This window comes from Amia ocellicauda, chromosome 8, assembly GCF_036373705.1.
Source record: "Amia ocellicauda isolate fAmiCal2 chromosome 8, fAmiCal2.hap1, whole genome shotgun sequence".
Lineage (NCBI taxonomy): Eukaryota > Metazoa > Chordata > Actinopteri > Amiiformes > Amiidae > Amia > Amia ocellicauda.
This window is the reverse complement of record NC_089857.1, coordinates 9,135,058-9,156,598: the sequence shown is the minus strand read 5'-3', so window position 1 is coordinate 9,156,598 and position 21,541 is coordinate 9,135,058. Positions and strand designations below refer to the sequence as shown.

Here is a 21,541-nt window from a genome sequence, read left to right as displayed (position 1 = left end):
GTAAACGGTCCCTAGTAACTAGGGTACATTCGTAAATAAATTGAGCATCATGGCTAGAAGTGACTAAATGTTGCCTAATCTGTCTCATCGAGAAATGACACAATTACAGCAACACAAAAAGGAACTCCACCGGACAAAGTTCAGTGCTCACAAGGAGCCTCATTCAACACACACGGTTCCATTCCCATTCATGCAAAGCACGAAAGTGTAAAACTTGGGAACATACTTGAGAGCAAAGATCACATTCAATCTCAATCAAGGCACGGATGTGAATGCAACGGGATGAAATTACTGAAATGATGCCTGCCCTCGAACTGTGATGATGGACTACCCGACTCGCCAATAATATTGGGTTCTGGTGTATTGAAATACAGGAGCTGCTGGATTTGTGTGTTTTCTTACCCCCTCACCATAGTTTGTCAAATGTTTAAACAACTGAACTTATATTCAAGGTATGTTTCTCTTCATATGTTTTACTGGTTTACATTTGTCTCAGCAACCTGTTGAATGATTCTTCTGCTTTCAAAACAAAATGACAACAGGATGAATGCACACACTTGAAAATATAATACATGCAATGTTATGCATCATAGTGATGCAACCTCCTTTCAGTTTCATACTGCATGTCAATTGAAATCCTTACTGAAATGCACACCTTCTCAAGATTGCGCTTGACTGGCGTGTCAAGCACTCAATTACAGCTGTTTTATCAAGACAATGTGTTCGTTTTTTAAAATATAGTTCCGGTCTGGTGTGGCACCCCAGCTAACGCACAACGTTGCCACAATGTTGCCACAACGTGGCGTGTTAGCAGGGACTGTCTGCGGCACGCTGGTGTGTCCCGGGCTTTAGAGTAGAGAGACAGTTCAACTGTAAGTATGAACGGCAGAAACGGATATTGCCTTCCCTTTAAGTAGAGCGTCAGGGACAGCCTCCCTGGCTTACGGCCATACTAGCCTGAATACGCCCGATCTCGTCTGATCTCGGAAGCCAAGCAGGCTCGGGCCTGGTCAGTACTTGGATGGGAGACCGCCTGGAAATACCAGGTGCTGTAAGCTTTTGCACCTTTTGCACACCAGAGGGCGAAAAATCACGAGTTTTAACTTTGGATACACACAATTTCATCATTATTTCAGATTTTACTTCCCCAAATACACAGGCATACAATAGATCTTGTTCTCCAACGTAAACGGTCCCTAGTAACTAGGGTACATTCGTAAATAAATTGAGCATCATGGCTAGAAGTGACTAAATGTTGCATAATCTTTCTCATCGAGAAATGACACAATTACAGCAACACAAAAAGGAACTCCACCGGACAAAGTTCAGTGCTCACAAGGAGCCTCATTCAACACACACGGTTCCATTCCCATTCATGCAAAGCACGAAAGTGTAAAACTTGGGAACATACTTGAGAGCAAAGATCACATTCAATCTCATTCAAGGCACGGATGTGAATGCAACGGGATGAAATTACTGAAATGATGCCTGCCCTCGAACTGTGATGATGGACTACCCGACTCGCCAATAATATTGGGTTCTGGTGTATTGAAATACAGGAGCTGCTGGATTTGTGTGTTTTCTTACCCCCTCACCATAGTTTGTCAAATGTTTAAACAACTGAACTTATATTCAAGGTTTGTTTCTCTTCATATGTTTTACTGGTTTACATTTGTCTCAGCAACCTGTTGAATGATTCTTCTGCTTTCAAAACAAAATGACAACAGGATGAATGCACGCACACTTGAAAATACAATACATGCAATGTTATGCATCATAGTGATGCAACCTCCTTTCAGTTTCATACTGCATGTCAATTGAAATCCTTACTGAAATGCACACCTTCTCAAGATTGCGCTTGACTGGCGTGTCAGGCACTCAATTACAGCTGTATTATCAAGACAATGTGTTCGTTTTGTAAAATATAGTTCCGGTCTGGTGTGGCACCCCAGCTAACGCACAACGTTGCCACAACGTTTCGTGTTAGCAGGGACTGTCTGCGGCGCGCTGGTGTGTCCCGGACTTTAGAGTAGAGAGACAGTTCAACTGCAAGTATGAGCGGCAGAAACGGATATTGCCTTCCCTTTAAGTAGAGCGTCAGGGAGAGCCTCCCTGGCTTACGGCCATACTAGCCTGAATATGCCCGATCTCGTCCGATCTCGGAAGCTAAGCAGGCTCGGGCCTGGTCAGTACTTGGATGGGAGACCGCCTGGGAATACCAGGTGCTGTAAGCTTTTGCATCTTTTACACACCAGAGGGCGACAAATCACGAGTTTTAACTTTGGATACACGCAATTTCATCATTATTTCAGATTTGACTTCCCCAAATACACAGGCATACAATAGATCTTGTTCTCCAACGTAAACGGTCCCTAGTAACTAGGGTACATTCGTAAATAAATTGAGCATCATGGCTAGAAGTGACTAAATGTTGCCTAATCTTTCTCATCGAGAAATGACACAATTACAGCAACACAAAAAGGAACTCCACCGGACAAAGTTCAGTGCTCACAAGGAGCCTCATTCAACACACACGGTTCCATTCCCATTCATGCAAAGCACGAAAGTGTAAAACTTGGGAACATACTTGAGAGAAAAGATCACATTCAATCTCATTCAAGGCACGGATGTGAATGCAACGGGATGAAATTACTGAAATGATGCCTGCCCTCGAACTGTGATGATGGACTACCCGACTCGCCAATAATATTGGGTTCTGGTGTATTGAAATACAGGAGCTGCTGGATTTGTGTGTTTTCTTACCCCCTCACCATAGTTTGTCAAATGTTTAAACAACTGAACTTATATTCAAGGTTTGTTTCTCTTCATATGTTTTACTGGTTTACATTTGTCTCAGCAACCTGTTGAATGATTCTTCTGCTTTCAAAACAAAATGACAACAGGATGAATGCACACACTTGAAAATACAATACATGCAATGTTATGCATCATAGTGATGCAACCTCCTTTCAGTTTCATACTGCATGTCAATTGAAATCCTTACTGAAATGCACACCTTCTCAAGATTGCGCTTGACTGGCGTGTCAGGCACTCAATTACAGCTGTTTTATCAAGACAATGTGTTCGTTTTGTAATATATAGTTCCGGTCTGGTGTGGCACCCCAGCTAACGCACAACGTTGCCACAATGTTGCCACAACGTGGCGTGTTAGCAGGGACTGTCTGCGGCGCGCTGGTGTGTCCCGGGCTTTAGAGTAGAGAGACAGTTCAACTGTAAGTATGACCGGCAGAAACGGATATTGCCTTCCCTTTAAGTAGAGCGTCAGGGACAGCCTCCCTGGCTTACGGCCATACTAGCCTGAATACGCCCGATCTCGTCCGATCTCGGAAGCCAAGCAGGCTTGGGCCTGGTCAGTACTTGGATGGGAGACCGCCTGGGAATACCAGGTGCTGTAAGCTTTTGCACCTTTTACACACCAGAGGGCGACAAATCACGAGTTTTAACTTTGGATACACATAATTTCATCATTATTTCAGATTTTACTTCCCCAAATACACAGGCATACAATAGATCTTGTTCTCCAACGTAAACGGTCCCTAGTAACTAGGGTACATTCGTAAATAAATTGAGCATCATGGCTAGAAGTGACTAAATGTTGCCTAATCTTTCTCATCGAGAAATGACACAATTACAGCAACACAAAAAGGAACTCCACCGGACAAAGTTCAGTGCTCACAAGGAGCCTCATTCAACACACACGGTTCCATTCCCATTCATGCAAAGCACGAAAGTGTAAAACTTGGGAACATACTTGAGAGCAAAGATCACATTCAATCTCATTCACGGCACGGATGTGAATGCAACGGGATGAAATTACTGAAATGATGCCTGCCCTCGAACTGTGATGATGGACTACCCGACACGCCAATAATATTGGGTTCTGGTGTATTGAAATACAGGAGCAGCTGGATTTGTTTGTTTTCTTACCCCCTCACCATAGTTTGTCAAATGTTTAAACAACTGAACTTATATTCAAGGTTTGTTTCTCTTCATATGTTTTACTGGTTTACATTTGTCTCAGCAACCTGTTGAATGATTCTTCTGCTTTCAAAACAAAATGACAACAGGATGAATGCACACACTTGAAAATACAATACATGCAATGTTATGCATCATAGTGATGCAACCTCCTTTCAGTTTCATACTGCATGTCAATTGAAATCCTTACTGAAATGCACACCTTCTCAAGATTTCGCTTGACTGGCGTGTCAGGCACTCAATTACAGCTGTTTTATCAAGACAAATGTGTTCGTTTTGTAAAATATAGTTCCGGTCTGGTGTGGCACCCCAGCTAACGCACAACGTTGCCACAACGTGGCATATTAGCAGGGACTGTCTGCGGCGCGCTGGTGTGTCCCGGGCTTTAGAGTAGAGAGACAGTTCAACTGTAAGTATGAACGGCAGAAACGGATATTACCATCCCTTTAAGTAGAGCGTCAGGGACAGCCTACCTGGCTTACGGCCATACTAGCCTGAATACGCCCGATCTCGTCCGATCTCGGAAGCTAAGCAGGCTCGGGCCTGGTCAGTACTTGGATGGGAGACCGCCTGGGAATACCAGGTGCTGTAAGCTTTTGCATCTTTTACACACCAGAGCGCGACAAATCACGAGTTTTAACTTTGGATACACGCAATTTCATCATTATTTCAGATTTGACTTCCCCAAATACACAGGCATACAATAGATCTTGTTCTCCAACGTAAACGGTCCCTAGTAACTAGGGTACATTCGTAAATAAATTGAGCATCATGGCTAGAAGTGACTAAATGTTGCCTAATCTTTCTCATCGAGAAATGACACAATTACAGCAACACAAAAAGGAACTCCACCGGACAAAGTTCAGTGCTCACAAGGAGCTTCATTCAACACACACGGTTCCATTCCCATTCATGCAAAGCACGAAAGTGTAAAACTTGGGAACATACTTGAGAGCAAAGATCACATTCAATCTCATTCAAGGCACGGATGTGAATGCAACGGGATGAAATTACTGAAATGATGCCTGCCCTCGAACTGTGATGATGGACTACCCGACTCGCCAATAATATTGGGTTCTGGTGTATTGAAATACAGGAGCTGCTGGATTTGTGTGTTTTCTTACCCCCTCACCATAGTTTGTCAAATGTTTAAACAACTGAACTTATATTCAAGGTTTGTTTCTCTTCATATGTTTTACTGGTTTACATTTGTCTCAGCAACCTGTTGAATGATTCTTCTGCTTTCAAAACAAAATGACAACAGGATGAATGCACACACTTGAAAATACAATACATGCAATGTTATGCATCATAGTGATGCAACCTCCTTTCAGTTTCATACTGCATGTCAATTGAAATCCTTACTGAAATGCACACCTTCTCAAGATTGCGCTTGACTGGCGTGTCAGGCACTCAATTACAGCTGTTTTATCAAGACAATGTGTTCGTTTTGTAATATATAGTTCCGGTCTGGTGTGGCACCCCAGCTAACGCACAACGTTGCCACAACGTTTCGTGTTAGCAGGGACTGTCTGCGGCGCGCTGGTGTGTCCCGGACTTTAGAGTAGAGAGACAGTTCAATTGCAAGTATGAGCGGAAGAAACGGATATTGCCTTCCCTTTAAGTAGAGCGTCAGGGACAGCCTCCCTGGCTTACGGCCATACTAGCCTGAATACGCCCGATCTCGTCCGATCTCGGAAGCTAAGCAGGCTCGGGCCTGGTCAGTACTTGGATGGGAGACCGCCTGGGAATACCAGGTGCTGTAAGCTTTTGCATCTTTTACACACCAGAGGGCGACAAATCACGAGTTTTAACTTTGGATACACGCAATTTCATCATTATTTCAGATTTGACTTCCCCAAATACACAGGCATAGAATAGATCTTGTTCTCCAACGTAAACGGTCCCTAGTAACTAGTGTACATTCGTAAATAAATTGAGCATCATGGCTAGAAGTGACTAAATGTTGCCTAATCTTTCTCATCGAGAAATGACACAATTACAGCAACACAAAAAGGAACTCCACCGGACAAAGTTCAGTGCTCACAAGGAGCCTCATTCAACACACACGGTTCCATTCCCATTCATGCAAAGCACGAAAGTGTAAAACTTGGGAAAATACTTGAGAGCAAAGATCACATTCAATCTCATTCAAGGCACGGATGTGAATGCAACGGGATGAAATTACTGAAATGATGCCTGCCCTCGAACTGTGATGATGGACTACCCGACTCGCCAATAATATTGGGTTCTGGTGTATTGAAATACAGGAGCTGCTGGATTTGTGTGTTTTCTTACCCCCTCACCATAGTTTGTCAAATGTTTAAACAACTGAACTTATATTCAAGGTTTGTTTCTCTTCATATGTTTTACTGGTTTACATTTGTCTCAGCAACCTGTTGAATGATTCTTCTGCTTTCAAAACAAAATGACAACAGGATGAATGCACACACTTGAAAATACAATACATGCAATGTTATGCATCATAGTGATGCAACCTCCTTTCAGTTTCATACTGCATGTCAATTGAAATCCTTACTGAAATGCACACCTTCTCAAGATTGCGCTTGACTGGCGTGTCAGGCACTCAATTACAGCTGTTTTATCAAGAGAATGTGTTCGTTTTGTAATATATAGTTCCGGTCTGGTGTGGCACCCCAGCTAACGCACAACGTTGCCACAATGTTGCCACAACGTGGCGTGTTAGCAGGGACTGTCTGCGGCTGCGCTGGTGTGTCCCGGGCTTTAGAGTAGAGAGACAGTTCAACTGTAAGTATGAACGGCAGAAACGGATATTGCCTTCCCTTTAAGTAGAACGTCAGGGACAGCCTCCCTGGCTTACGGCCATACTAGCCTGAATACGCCAGATCTCGTCCGATCTCGGAAGCTAAGCAGGCTCGGGCCTGGTCAGTACTTGGATGGGAGACCGCCTGGGAATACCAGGTGCTGTAAGCTTTTGCATCTTTTACACACCAGAGGGCGACAAATCACGAGTTTTAACTTTGGATACACGCAATTTCATCATTATTTCAGATTTGACTTCCCCAAATACACAGGCATACAATAGATCTTGTTCTCCAACGTAAACGGTCCCTAGTAACTAGGGTACATTCGTAAATAAATTGAGCATCATGGCTAGAAGTGACTAAATGTTGCCTAATCTTTCTCATCGAGAAATGACACAATTACAGCAACACAAAAAGGAACTCCACCGGACAAAGTTCAGTGCTCACAAGGAGCTTCATTCAACACACACGGTTCCATTCCCATTCATGCAAAGCACGAAAGTGTAAAACTTGGGAACATACTTGAGAGCAATGATCACATTCAATCTCATTCAAGGCACGGATGTGAATGCAACGGGATGAAATTACTGAAATGATGCCTGCCCTCGAACTGTGATGATGGACTACCCGACTCGCCAATAATATTGGGTTCTGGTGTATTGAAATACAGGAGCTGCTGGATTTGTGTGTTTTCTTACCCCCTCACCATAGTTTGTCAAATGTTTAAACAACTGAACTTATATTCAAGGTTTGTTTCTCTTCATATGTTTTACTGGTTTACATTTGTCTCAGCAACCTGTTGAATGATTCTTCTGCTTTCAAAACAAAATGACAACAGGATGAATGCACACACTTGAAAATACAATACATGCAATGTTATGCATCATAGTGATGCAACCTCCTTTCAGTTTCATACTGCATGTCAATTGAAATCCTTACTGAAATGCACACCTTATCAAGATTGCGCTTGACTGGCGTGTCAGGCACTCAATTACAGCTGTTTTATCAAGACAATGTGTTCGTTTTGTAATATATAGTTCCGGTCTGGTGTGGCACCCCAGCTAACGCACAACGTTGCCACAACGTTTCGTGTTAGCAGGGACTGTCTGCGGCGCGCTGGTGTGTCCCGGACTTTAGAGTAGAGAGACAGTTCAATTGCAAGTATGAGCGGAAGAAACGGATATTGCCTTCCCTTTAAGTAGAGCGTCAGGGACAGCCTCCCTGGCTTACGGCCATACTAGCCTGAATACGCCCGATCTCGTCCGATCTCGGAAGCTAAGCAGGCTCGGGCCTGGTCAGTACTTGGATGGGAGACCGCCTGGGAATACCAGGTGCTGTAAGCTTTTGCATCTTTTACACACCAGAGGGCGACAAATCACGAGTTTTAACTTTGGATACACGCAATTTCATCATTATTTCAGATTTGACTTCCCCAAATACACAGGCATACAATAGATCTTGTTCTCCAACGTAAACGGTCCCTAGTAACTAGGGTACATTCGTAAATAAATTGAGCATCATGGCTAGAAGTGACTAAATGTTGCCTAATCTTTCTCATCGAGAAATGACACAATTACAGCAACACAAAAAGGAACTCCACCGGACAAAGTTCAGTGCTCACAAGGAGCCTCATTCAACACACACGGTTCCATTCCCATTCATGCAAAGCACGAAAGTGTAAAACTTGGGAACATACTTGAGAGCAAAGATCACATTCAATCTCATTCAAGGCACGGATGTGAATGCAACGGGATGAAATTACTGAAATGATGCCTGCCCTCGAACTGTGATGATGGACTACCCGACTCGCCAATAATATTGGGTTCTGGTGTATTGAAATACAGGAGCTGCTGGATTTGTGTGTTTTCTTACCCCCTCACCATAGTTTGTCAAATGTTTAAACAACTGAACTTATATTCAAGGTTTGTTTCTCTTCATATGTTTTACTGGTTTACATTTGTCTCAGCAACCTGTTGAATGATTCTTCTGCTTTCAAAACAAAATGACAACAGGATGAATGCACACACTTGAAAATACAATACATGCAATGTTATGCATCATAGTGATGCAACCTCCTTTCAGTTTCATACTGCATGTCAATTGAAATCCTTACTGAAATGCACACCTTCTCAAGATTGCGCTTGACTGGCGTGTCAGGCACTCAATTACAGCTGTTTTATCAAGACAATGTGTTTTTTTTGTAAAATATAGTTCCGGTCTGGTGTGGCACCCCAGCTAACGCACAACGTTGCCACAACGTTTCGTGTTAGCAGGGACTGTCTGCGGCGCGCTGGTGTGTCCCGGACTTTAGAGTAGAGAGACAGTTCAATTGCAAGTATGAGCGGAAGAAACGGATATTGCCTTCCCTTTAAGTAGAGCGTCAGGGACAGCCTCCCTGGCTTACGGCCATACTAGCCTGAATACGCCCGATCTCGTCCGATCTCGGAAGCTAAGCAGGCTCGGGCCTGGTCAGTACTTGGATGGGAGACCGCCTGGGAATACCAGGTGCTGTAAGCTTTTGCATCTTTTACACACCAGAGGGCGACAAATCACGAGTTTTAACTTTGGATACACGCAATTTCATCATTATTTCAGATTTGACTTCCCCAAATACACAGGCATAGAATAGATCTTGTTCTCCAACGTAAACGGTCCCTAGTAACTAGTGTACATTCGTAAATAAATTGAGCATCATGGCTAGAAGTGACTAAATGTTGCCTAATCTTTCTCATCGAGAAATGACACAATTACAGCAACACAAAAAGGAACTCCACCGGACAAAGTTCAGTGCTCACAAGGAGCCTCATTCAACACACACGGTTCCATTCCCATTCATGCAAAGCACGAAAGTGTAAAACTTGGGAACATACTTGAGAGCAAAGATCACATTCAATCTCATTCAAGGCACGGATGTGAATGCAACGGGATGAAATTACTGAAATGATGCCTGCCCTCGAACTGTGATGATGGACTACCCGACTCGCCAATAATATTGGGTTCTGGTGTATTGAAGTACAGGAGCTGCTGGATTTGTGTGTTTTCTTACCCCCTCACCATAGTTTGTCAAATGTTTAAACAACTGAACTTATATTCAAGGTTTGTTTCTCTTCATATGTTTTACTGGTTTACATTTGTCTCAGCAACCTGTTGAATGATTCTTCTGCTTTCAAAACAAAATGACAACAGGATGAATGCACACATTTGAAAATACAATACATGCAATGTTATGCATCATAGTGATGCAACCTCCTTTCAGTTTCATACTGCATGTCAATTGAAATCCTTACTGAAATGCACACCTTCTCAAGATTGCGCTTGACTGGCGTGTCAGGCACTCAATTACAGCTGTTTTATCAAGACAATGTGTTCGTTTTGTAAAATATAGTTCCGGTCTGGTGTGGCACCCCAGCAAACGCACAACGTTGCCACAACGTTGCCACAACGTGGCGAGTTAGCAGGGACTGTCTGCGGCGCGCTGGTGTGTCCCGGGCTTTAGAGTAGAGAGACAGTTCAACTGTAAGTATGAACGGCAGAAACGGATATTGCCTTCCCTTTAAGTAGAGCGTCAGGGACAGCCTCCCTGGCTTACGGCCATACTAGCCTGAATACGCCCGATCTCGACCGATCTCGGAAGCCAGGCAGGCTCGGGCCTGGTCAGTACTTGGATGGGAGACCGCCTGGGAATACCAGGTGCTGTAAGCTTTTGCACCTTTTACACACCAGAGGGCGACAAATCACGAGTTTTAACTTTGGATACACACAATTTCATCATTATTTCAGATTTTACTTCCCCAAATACACAGGCATACAATAGATCTTGATCTCCAACGTAAACGGTCCCTAGTAACTAGGGTACATTCGTAAATTAATTGAGCATCATGGCTAGAAGTGACTCAATGTTGCCTAATCTTTCTCATCAAGAAATGACACAATTACAGCAACACAAAAAGGAACTCCACCACACAAAGTTCAGTGCTCACAAGGAGACTCATTCAACACACACGGTTCCATTCCCATTCATGCAAAGCACGAAAGTGTAAAACTTGGAAACATACTTGAGAGCAAAGATCACATTCAATCTCATTCAAGGCACGGATGTGAATGCAACGGGATAAAATTACTGAAATGATGCCTGCCCTCGAACTGTGATGATGGACTACCCGACTCGCCAATAATATTGGGTTCTGGTGTATTGAAATACAGGAGCTGCTGGATTTGTGTGTTTTCTTACCCCCTCACCATAGTTTGTCAAATGTTTAAACAACTGAACTTATATTCAAGGTTTGTTTCTCTTCATATGTTTTACTGGTTTACATTTGTCTCAGCAACCTGTTGAATGATTCTTCTGCTTTCAAAACAAAATGACAACAGGATGAATGCACACACTTGAAAATACAATACATGCAATGTTATGCATCATAGTGATGCAACCTCCTTTCAGTTTCATACTGCATGTCAATTGAAATCCTTACTGAAATGCACACCTTCTCAAGATTGCGCTTGACTGGCGTGTCAGGCACTCAATTACAGCTGTTTTATCAAGACAATGTGTTCGTTTTGTAAAATATAGTTCCGGTCTGGTGTGGCACCCCAACTAACGCACAACGTTGCCACAACGTTGCCACAACGTGGCGTGTTAGCAGGGACTGTCTGCGGCGCGCTGGTGTGTCCCGGGCTTTAGAGTAGAGAGACAGTTCAACTGTAAGTATGATCGGCAGAAACGGATATTGCCTTCCCTTTAAGTAGAGCGTCAGGGACAGCCTCCCTGGCTTACGGCCATACTAGCCTGAATACGCCCGATCTCGACCGATCTCGGAAGCCAGGCAGCCTCGGGCCTGGTCAGTACTTGGATGGGAGACCGCCTGGGAATACCAGGTGCTGTAAGCTTTTGCACCTTTTACACACCAGAGGGCGACAAATCACGAGTTTTAACTTTGGATACACACAATTTCATCATTATTTCAGATTTTACTTCCCCAAATACACAGGCATACAATAGATCTTGATCTCCAACGTAAATGGTCCCTAGTAACTAGGGTACATTCGTAAATTAATTGAGCATCATGGCTAGAAGTGACTCAATGTTGCCTAATCTTTCTCATCAAGAAATGACACAATTACAGCAACACAAAAAGGAACTCCACCACACAAAGTTCAGTGCTCACAAGGAGACTCATTCAACACACACGGTTCCATTCCCATTCATGCAAAGCACGAAAGTGTAAAACTTGGGAACATACTTGAGAGCAAAGATCACATTCAATCTCATTCAAGGCACGGATGTGAATGCAACGGGATGAAATTACTGAAATGATGCCTGCCCTCGAACTGTGATGATGGACTACCCGACTCGCCAATAATATTGGGTTCTGGTGTATTGAAATACAGGAGCTGCTGGATTTGTGTGTTTTCTTACCCCCTCACCATAGTTTGTCAAATGTTTAAACAACTGAACTTATATTCAAGGTTTGTTTCTCTTCATATGTTTTACTGGTTTACATTTGTCTCAGCAACCTGTTGAATGATTCTTCTGCTTTCAAAACAAAATGACAACAGGATGAATGCACACACTTGAAAATACAATACATGCAATGTTATGCATCATAGTGATGCAACCTCCTTTCAGTTTCATACTGCATGTCAATTGAAATCCTTACTGAAATGCACACCTTCTCAAGATTGCGCTTGACTGGCGTGTCAGGCACTCAATTACAGCTGTTTTATCAAGACAATGTGTTCGTTTTGTAAAATATAGTTCCGGTCTGGTGTGGCACCCCAACTAACGCACAACGTTGCCACAACGTTGCCACAACGTGGCGTGTTAGCAGGGACTGTCTGCGGCGCGCTGGTGTGTCCCGGGCTTTAGAGTAGAGAGACAGTTCAACTGTAAGTATGAACGGCAGAAACGGATATTGCCTTCCCTTTAAGTAGAGCGTCAGGGACAGCCTCCCTGGCTTACGGCCATACTAGCCTGAATACGCCCGATCTCGTCCGATCTCGGAAGCCAAGCAGGCTCGGGCCTGGTCAGTACTTGGATGGGAGACCGCCTGGGAATACCAGGTGCTGTAAGCTTTTGCACCTTTTACACACCAGAGGGCGACAAATCACGAGTTTTAACTTTGGATACACACAATTTCATCATTATTTCAGATTTTACTTCCCCAAATACACAGGCATACAATAGATCTTGTTCTCCAACGTGAACGGTCCCTAGTAACTAGGGTACATTCGTAAATAAATTGAGCATCATGGCTAGAAGTGACTAAATGTTGCCTAATCTTTCTCATCAAGAAATGACACAATTACAGCAACACAAAAAGGAACTCCACCGGACAAAGTTCAGTGCTCACAAGGAGCCTCATTCAACACACACGGTTCCATTCCCATTCATGCAAAGCACGGAAGTGTAAAACTTAGGAACATACTTGAGAGCAAAGATCACATTCAATCTCAATCAAGGCACGGATGTGAATGCAACGGGATGAAATTACTGAAATGATGCCTGCCCTCGAACTGTGATGATGGACTACCCGACTCGCCAATAATATTGGGTTCTGGTGTATTGAAATACAGGAGCTGCTGGATTTGTGTGTTTTCTTACCCCCTCACCATAGTTTGTCAAATGTTTAAACAACTGAACTTATATTCAAGGTTTGTTTCTCTTCATATGTTTTACTGGTTTACATTTGTCTCAGCAACCTGTTGAATGATTCTTCTGCTTTCAAAACAAAATGACAACAGGATGAATGCACACACTTGAAAATACAATACATGCAATGTTATGCATCATAGTGATGCAACCTCCTTTCAGTTTCATACTGCATGTCAATTGAAATCCTTACTGAAATGCACACCTTCTCAAGATTGCGCTTGACTGGCGTGTCAGGCACTCAATTACAGCTGTTTTATCAAGACAATGTGTTCGTTTTGTAATACATAGTTCCGGTCTGGTGTGGCACCCCAGCTAACGCACAACGTTGCCACAATGTTGCCACAACGTGGCGTGTTAGCAGGGACTGTCTGCGGCGCGCTGGTGTGTCCCGGGCTTTAGAGTAGAGAGACAGTTCAACTGTAAGTATGAACGGCAGAAACGGATATTGCCTTCCCTTTAAGTAGAGCGTCAGGGACAGCCTCCCTGGCTTACGGCCATACTAGCCTGAATACGCCCGATCTCGTCCGATCTCGGAAGCTAAGCAGCCTTGGGCCTGGTCAGTACTTGGATGGGAGACCGCCTGGGAATACCAGGTGCTGTAAGCTTTTGCATCTCTTACACACCAGAGGGCGACAAATCACGAGTTTTAACTTTGGATACACGCAATTTCATCATTATTTCAGATTTGACTTCCCCAAATACACAGGCATACAATAGATCTTGTTCTCCAACGTAAACGGTCCCTAGTAACTAGGGTACATTCGTAAATAAATTGAGCATCATGGCTAGAAGTGACTAAATGTTGCCTAATCTTTCTCATCGAGAAATGACACAATTACAGCAACACAAAAAGGAACTCCACCGGACAAAGTTCAGTGCTCACAAGGAGCCTCATTCAACACACACGGTTCCATTCCCATTCATGCAAAGCACGAAAGTGTAAAACTTGGGAACATACTTGAGAGCAAAGATCACATTCAATCTCATTCAAGGCACGGATGTGAATGCAACGGGATGAAATTACTGAAATGATGCCTGCCCTCGAACTGTGATGATGGACTACCCGACTCGCCAATAATATTGGGTTCTGGTGTATTGAAATACAGGAGCTGCTGGATTTGTGTGTTTTCTTACCCCCTCACCATAGTTTGTCAAATGTTTAAACAACTGAACTTATATTCAAGGTTTGTTTCTCTTCATATGTTTTACTGGTTTACATTTGTCTCAGCAACCTGTTGAATGATTCTTCTGCTTTCAAAACAAAATGACAACAGGATGAATGCACACACTTGAAAATACAATACATGCAATGTTATGCATCATAGTGATGCAACCTCCTTTCAGTTTCATACTGCATGTCAATTGAAATCCTTACTGAAATGCACACCTTCTCAAGATTGCGCTTGAATGGCGTGTCAGGCACTCAATTACAGCTGTTTTATCAAGACAATGTGTTAGTTTTGTAATACATAGGTCTGGTGTGGCACCCCAGCTAACGCACAACGTTGCCACAACGTTTCGTGTTAGCAGGGACTGTCTGCGGCGCGCTGGTGTGTCCCGGACTTTAGAGTAGAGAGACAGTTCAACTGTAAGTATGAGCGGCAGAAACGGATATTGCCTTCCCTTTAAGTAGAGCGTCAGGGACAGCCTCCCTGGCTTACGGCCATACTAGCCTGAATACGCCCAATCTCGTCCAATCTTGGAAGCTAAGCAGGCTTGGGCTTGTTCAGTACTTGGATGGGAGACCGCCTGGGAATACCAGGTGCTGTAAGCTTTTGCATCTTTTACACACCAGAGGGCGACAAATCACGAGTTTTAACTTTGGATATACGCAATTTCATCATTATTTCAGATTTGACTTCCCCAAATACACAGGCATACAATAGATCATGTTCTCCAACGTAAACGGTCCCTAGTAACTAGGGTACATTCGTAAATAAATTGAGCATCTTGGCTAGAAGTGACTAAATGTTGCCTAATCTTTCTCATCGAGAAATGACACAATTACAGCAACACAAAAAGGAACTCCACCGGACAAAGTTCAGTGCTCACAAGGAGCCTCATTCAACACACACGGTTCCATTCCCATTCATGCAAAGCACGAAAGTGTAAAACTTGGGAACTTACTTGAGAGCAAAGATCACATTCAATCTCATTCAAGGCACGGATGTGAATGCAACGGGATGAAATTACTGAAATGATGCCTGCCCTCGAACTGTGATGATGGACTACCCGACTCGCCAATAATATTGGGTTCTGGTGTATTGAAATACAGGAGCTGCTGGATTTGTGTGTTTTCTTACCCCCTCACCATAGTTTGTCAAATGTTTAAACAACTGAACTTATATTCAAGGTTTGTTTCTCTTCATATGTTTCACTGGTTTACATTTGTCTCAGCAACCTGTTGAATGATTCTTCTGCTTTCAAAACAAAATGACAACAGGATGAATGCACACACTTGAAAATACAATACATGCAATGTTATGCATCATAGTGATGCAACCTCCTTTCAGTTTCATACTGCATGTCAATTGAAATCCTTACTGAAATGCACACCTTCTCAAGATTGCGCTTGACTGGCGTGTCAGGCACTCAATTACAGCTGTTTTATCAAGACAATGTGTTCGTTTTGTAATACATAGTTCCGGTCTGGTGTGGCACCCCAGCTAACGCACAACGTTGCCACAATGTTGCCACAACGTGGCGTGTTAGCAGGGACTGTCTGCGGCGCGCTGGTGTGTCCCGGGCTTTAGAGTAGAGAGACAGTTCAACTGTAAGTATGAACGGCAGAAACGGATATTGCCTTCCCTTTAAGTAGAGCGTCAGGGACAGCCTCCCTGGCTTACGGCCATACTAGCCTGAATACGCCCGATCTCGTCCGATCTCGTCCGATCTCGGAAGCCAAGCAGGCTCGGGCCTGGTCAGTACTTGGATGGGAGACCGCCTGGGAATACCAGGTGCTGTAAGCTTTTGCATCTCTTACACACCAGAGGGCGACAAATCACGAGTTTTAACTTTGGATACACGCAATTTCATCATTATTTCAGATTTGACTTCCCCAAATACACAGGCATACAATAGATCTTGTTCTCCAACGTAAACGGTCCCTAGTAACTAGGGTACATTCGTAAATAAATTGAGCATCATGGCTAGAAGTGACTAAATGTTGCCTAATCTTTCTCATCGAGAAATGACACAATTACAGCAACACAAAAAGGAACTCCACCGGACAAAGTTCAGTGCTCACAAGGAGCCTCATTCAACACACACGGTTCCATTCCCATTCATGCAAAGCACGAAAGTGTAAAACTTGGGAACATACTTGAGAGCAAAGATCACATTCAATCTCATTCAAGGCACGGATGTGAATGCAACGGGATGAAATTACTGAAATGATGCCTGCCCTCGAACTGTGATGATGGACTACCCGACTCGCCAATAATATTGGGTTCTGGTGTATTGAAATACAGGAGCTGCTGGATTTGTGTGTTTTCTTACCCCCTCACCATAGTTTGTCAAATGTTTAAACAACTGAACTTATATTCAAGGTTTGTTTCTCTTCATATGTTTTACTGGTTTACATTTGTCTCAGCAACCTGTTGAATGATTCTTCTGCTTTCAAAACAAAATGACAACAGGATGAATGCACACACTTGAAAATACAATACATGCAATGTTATGCATCATAGTGATGCAACCTCCTTTCAGTTTCATACTGCATGTCAATTGAAATCCTTACTGAAATGCACACCTTCTCAAGATTGCGCTTGAATGGCGTGTCAGGCACTCAATTACAGCTGTTTTATCAAGACAATGTGTTAGTTTTGTAATACATTGGTCTGGTGTGGCACCCCAGCTAACGCACAACGTTGCCACAACGTTTCGTGTTAGCAGGGACTGTCTGCGGCGCGCTGGTGTGTCCCGGACTTTAGAGTAGAGAGACAGTTCAACTGTAAGTATGAACGGCAGAAACGGATATTGCCTTCCCTTTAAGTAGAGCGTCAGGGACAGCATTCCTGGCTTACGGCCATACTAGCCTGAATACGCGCGATCTCGTCCGATCTCGGAAGCTAAGCAGGCTCGGGCCTGGTCAGTACTTGGATGGGAGACCGCCTGGGAATACCAGGTGCTGTAAGCTTTTGCATCTTTTACACACCAGAGGGCGACAAATCACGAGTTTTAACTTTGGATACACGCAATTTCATCATTATTTCAGATTTGACTTCCCCAAATACACAGGCATACAATAGATCTTGTTCTCCAACGGAAACGGTCCCTAGTAACTAGGGTACATTCGTAAATAAATTGAGCATCATGGCTAGAAGTGACTAAATGTTGCCTAATCTTTCTCATCGAGAAATGACACAATTACAGCAACACAAAAAGGAACTCCACCGGACAAAGTTCAGTGCTCACAAGGAGCCTCATTCAACACACACGGTTCCATTCCCATTCATGCAAAGCACGAAAGTGTAAAACTTGGGAACATACTTGAGAGCAAAGATCACATTCAATCTCATTCAAGGCACGGATGTGAATGCAACGGGATGAAATTACTGAAATGATGCCTGCCCTCGAACTGTGATGATGGACTACCCGACTCGCCAATAATATTGGGTTCTGGTGTATTGAAATACAGGAGCTGCTGGATTTGTGTGTTTTCTTACCCCCTCACCATAGTTTGTCAAATGTTTAAACAACTGAACTTATATTCAAGGTTTGTTTCTCTTCATATGTTTTACTGGTTTACATTTGTCTCAGCAACCTGTTGAATGATTCTTCTGCTTTCAAAACAAAATGACAACAGGATGAATGCACACACTTGAAAATACAATACATGCAATGTTATGCATCATAGTGATGCAACCTCCTTTCAGTTTCATACTGCATGTCAATTGAAATCCTTACTGAAATGCACACCTTCTCAAGATTGCGCTTGAATGGCGTGTCAGGCACTCAATTACAGCTGTTTTATCAAGACAATGTGTTAGTTTTGTAATATATAGTTCCGGTCTGGTGTGGCACCCCAGCTAACGCACAACGTTGCCACAACGCTGCCACAACGTGGCGTGTTAGCAGGGACTGTCTGCGGCGCGCTGGTGTGTCCCGGGCTTTAGAGTAGAGAGACAGTTCAACTGTAAGTATGAACGGCAGAAACGGATATTGCCTTCCCTTTAAGTAGAGCGTCAGGGACAGCCTCCCTGGCTTACGGCCATACTAGCCTGAATACGCCCGATCTCGTCCGATCTCGGAAGCTAAGCAGGCTCGGGCCTGGTCAGTACTTGGATGGGAGACCGCCTGGGAATACCAGGTGCTGTAAGCTTTTGCATCTTTTACACACCAGAGGGCGACAAATCACGAGTTTTAACTTTGGATACACGCAATTTCATCATTATTTCAGATTTGACTTCCCCAAATACACAGGCATACAATAGATCTTGTTCTCCAACGTAAACGGTCCCTAGTAACTAGGGTACATTCGTAAATAAATTGAGCATCATGGCTAGAAGTGACTAAATGTTGCCTAATCTTTCTCATCGAGAAATGACACAATTACAGCAACACAAAAAGGAACTCCACCGGACAAAGTTCAGTGCTCACAAGGAGCCTCATTCAACACACACGGTTCCATTCCCATTCATGCAAAGCACGAAAGTGTAAAACTTGGGAACATACTTGAGAGCAAAGATCACATTCAATCTCATTCAAGGCACGGATGTGAATGCAACGGGATGAAATTACTGAAATGATGCCTGCCCTCGAACTGTGATGATGGACTACCCGACTCGCCAATAATATTGGGTTCTGGTGTATTGAAATACAGGAGCTGCTGGATTTGTGTGTTTTCTTACCCCCTCACCATAGTTTGTCAAATGTTTAAACAACTGAACTTATATTCAAGGTTTGTTTCTCTTCATATGTTTTACTGGTTTACATTTGTCTCAGCAACCTGTTGAATGATTCTTCTGCTTTCAAAACAAAATGACAACAGGATGAATGCACACACTTGAAAATACAATACATGCAATGTTATGCATCATAGTGATGCAACCTCCTTTCAGTTTCATACTGCATGTCAATTGAAATCCTTACTGAAATGCACACCTTCTCAAGATTGCGCTTGACTGGCGTGTCAGGCACTCAATTACAGCTGTATTATCAAGACAATGTGTTCGTTTTGTAATACATAGTTCCGGTCTGGTGTGGCACCCCAGCTAACGCACAACGTTGCCACAACGTTTCGTGTTAGCAGGGACTGTCTGCGGCGCGCTGGTTTGTCCCGGGCTTTAGAGTAGAGTGACAGTTCAACTGTAAGTATGAACGGCAGAAACTGATATTGCCTTCCCTTTAAGTAGAGCGTCAGGGACAGCCTCCCTGGCTTACGGCCATACTAGCCTGAATACGCCCGATCTCGTCCGATCTCGGAAGCTAAGCAGGCTCGGGCCTGGTCAGTACTTGGATGGGAGACTGCCTGGGAATACCGGGTGCTGTAAGCTTTTGCATCTTTTACACACCAGAGGGCGACAAATCACGAGTTTTAACTTTGGATACACGCAATTTCATCATTATTTCAGATTTGACTTCCCCAAATACACAGGCATACAATAGATCTTGTTCTCCAACGTAAACGGTCCCTAGTAACTAGGGTACATTCGTAAATAAATTGAGCATCATGGCTAGAAGTGACTAAATGTTGCCTAATCTTTCTCATCGAGAAATGACACAATTACAGCAACACAAAAAGGAACTCCACCGGACAAAGTTCAGTGCTCACAAGGAGCCTCATTCAACACACACGGTTCCATTCCCATTCATGCAATGCACGAAAGTGTAAAACTTGGGAACATACTTGAGAGCAAAGATCACATTCAATCTCATTCAAGGCACGGATGTGAATGCAACGGGATGAAATTACTGAAATGATGCCTGCCCTCGAACTGTGATGATGGACTACCCGACTCGCCAATAATATTGGGTTCTGGTGTATTGAAATACAGGAGCTGCTGGATTTGTGTGTTTTTTTACCCCCTCACCATAGTTTGTCAAATGTTTAAACAACTGAACTTATATTCAAGGTTTGTTTCTCTTCATATGTTTTACTGGTTTACATTTGTCTCAGCAACCTGTTGAATGATTCTTCTGCTTTCAAAACAAAATGACAACAGGATGAATGCACACACTTGAAAATACAATACATGCAATGTTATGCATCATAGTGATGCAACCTCCTTTCAGTTTCATACTGCATGTCAATTGAAATCCTTACTGAAATGCACACCTTCTCAAGATTGCGCTTGACTGGCGTGTCAGGCACTCAATTACAGCTGTTTTATCAAGACAACGTGTTCGTTTTGTAATATATAGTTCCGGTCTGGTGTGGCACCCCAGCTAACGCACAACGTTGCCACAATGTTGCCACAACGTGGCGTGTTAGCAGGGACTGTCTGCGGCGCGCTGGTGTGTCCCGGGCTTTAGAGTAGAGAGACAGTTCAACTGTAAGTATGAACGGCAGAAACGGATATTGCCTTCCCTTTAAGTAGAGTGTCAGGGACAGCATTCCTGGCTTACGGCCATACTAGCCTGAATACGCCCGATCTCGGAAGCTAAGCAGGCTTGGGCCAGGTCAGTACTTGGATGGGAGACCGCCTGGGAATACCAGGTGCTGTAAGCTTTTGCATCTTTTACACACCAGAGGGCGACAAATCACGAGTTTTAACTTTGGATACACGCAATTTCATCATTATTTCAGATTTTACTTCCCCAAATACACAGGCATACAATAGATCTTGTTCTCCAACGTAAACGGTCCCTAGTAACTAGGGTACATTCGTAAATAAATTGAGCATCATGGCTAGAAGTGACTAAATGTTGCCTAATCTTTCTCATCGAGAAATGACACAATTACAGCAACACAAAAAGGAACTCCACCGGACAAAGTTCAGTGCTCACAAGGAGCCTCATTCAACACACACGGTTCCATTCCCATTCATGCAATGCACGAAAGTGTAAAACTTGGGAACATACTTGAGAGCAAAGATCACATTCAATCTCATTCAAGGCACGGATGTGAATGCAACGGGATGAAATTACTGAAATGATGCCT

At 43.5% G+C, this 21,541-nt stretch overlaps 16 non-coding genes and 2 pseudogenes across 16 annotated transcripts; all 18 read left to right on the top strand.

Moving 5' to 3' along the window:
* The first annotated feature begins 939 nt into the window (after positions 1-939).
* Positions 940-1,058, top strand: LOC136757124 (5S ribosomal RNA). The gene has a single exon (XR_010819167.1). It is a non-coding gene; the product is annotated as a 5S ribosomal RNA (ribosomal RNA).
* Positions 1,059-2,115: 1,057 nt separating this feature from the next.
* On the top strand, positions 2,116-2,234 carry LOC136756078 (5S ribosomal RNA). Its single transcript, XR_010818181.1, has one exon. It is a non-coding gene; the product is annotated as a 5S ribosomal RNA (ribosomal RNA).
* A 1,066-nt stretch (positions 2,235-3,300) lies between these two features.
* Positions 3,301-3,419, top strand: LOC136755969 (5S ribosomal RNA). Its single transcript, XR_010818077.1, has one exon. It is a non-coding gene; the product is annotated as a 5S ribosomal RNA (ribosomal RNA).
* A 1,056-nt stretch (positions 3,420-4,475) lies between these two features.
* Positions 4,476-4,594, top strand: LOC136758083 (5S ribosomal RNA). Its single transcript, XR_010819886.1, has one exon. It is a non-coding gene; the product is annotated as a 5S ribosomal RNA (ribosomal RNA).
* Positions 4,595-5,649: 1,055 nt separating this feature from the next.
* On the top strand, positions 5,650-5,768 carry LOC136758082 (5S ribosomal RNA). The gene has a single exon (XR_010819885.1). It is a non-coding gene; the product is annotated as a 5S ribosomal RNA (ribosomal RNA).
* A 1,067-nt stretch (positions 5,769-6,835) lies between these two features.
* LOC136756683 (5S ribosomal RNA) lies at positions 6,836-6,954 on the top strand. Its single transcript, XR_010818749.1, has one exon. It is a non-coding gene; the product is annotated as a 5S ribosomal RNA (ribosomal RNA).
* Positions 6,955-8,009: 1,055 nt separating this feature from the next.
* Positions 8,010-8,128, top strand: LOC136758081 (5S ribosomal RNA). Its single transcript, XR_010819884.1, has one exon. It is a non-coding gene; the product is annotated as a 5S ribosomal RNA (ribosomal RNA).
* A 1,055-nt stretch (positions 8,129-9,183) lies between these two features.
* On the top strand, positions 9,184-9,302 carry LOC136758079 (5S ribosomal RNA). The gene has a single exon (XR_010819882.1). It is a non-coding gene; the product is annotated as a 5S ribosomal RNA (ribosomal RNA).
* A 1,066-nt stretch (positions 9,303-10,368) lies between these two features.
* Positions 10,369-10,487, top strand: LOC136757418 (5S ribosomal RNA). Its single transcript, XR_010819445.1, has one exon. It is a non-coding gene; the product is annotated as a 5S ribosomal RNA (ribosomal RNA).
* Positions 10,488-11,553: 1,066 nt separating this feature from the next.
* Positions 11,554-11,672, top strand: LOC136757570 (5S ribosomal RNA). Its single transcript, XR_010819561.1, has one exon. It is a non-coding gene; the product is annotated as a 5S ribosomal RNA (ribosomal RNA).
* A 1,066-nt stretch (positions 11,673-12,738) lies between these two features.
* On the top strand, positions 12,739-12,857 carry LOC136756184 (5S ribosomal RNA). The gene has a single exon (XR_010818284.1). It is a non-coding gene; the product is annotated as a 5S ribosomal RNA (ribosomal RNA).
* Positions 12,858-13,923: 1,066 nt separating this feature from the next.
* Positions 13,924-14,042, top strand: LOC136756553 (5S ribosomal RNA). Its single transcript, XR_010818629.1, has one exon. It is a non-coding gene; the product is annotated as a 5S ribosomal RNA (ribosomal RNA).
* A 1,050-nt stretch (positions 14,043-15,092) lies between these two features.
* On the top strand, positions 15,093-15,211 carry LOC136757398 (5S ribosomal RNA). The gene has a single exon (XR_010819426.1). It is a non-coding gene; the product is annotated as a 5S ribosomal RNA (ribosomal RNA).
* A 1,066-nt stretch (positions 15,212-16,277) lies between these two features.
* On the top strand, positions 16,278-16,406 carry LOC136757445 (uncharacterized; annotated as a pseudogene).
* Positions 16,407-17,456: 1,050 nt separating this feature from the next.
* LOC136756549 (5S ribosomal RNA) lies at positions 17,457-17,575 on the top strand. The gene has a single exon (XR_010818626.1). It is a non-coding gene; the product is annotated as a 5S ribosomal RNA (ribosomal RNA).
* A 1,066-nt stretch (positions 17,576-18,641) lies between these two features.
* On the top strand, positions 18,642-18,760 carry LOC136758078 (5S ribosomal RNA). The gene has a single exon (XR_010819881.1). It is a non-coding gene; the product is annotated as a 5S ribosomal RNA (ribosomal RNA).
* A 1,055-nt stretch (positions 18,761-19,815) lies between these two features.
* Positions 19,816-19,934, top strand: LOC136756645 (5S ribosomal RNA). The gene has a single exon (XR_010818714.1). It is a non-coding gene; the product is annotated as a 5S ribosomal RNA (ribosomal RNA).
* Positions 19,935-21,000: 1,066 nt separating this feature from the next.
* Positions 21,001-21,109, top strand: LOC136757545 (uncharacterized; annotated as a pseudogene).
* Positions 21,110-21,541: the final 432 nt, after the last annotated feature.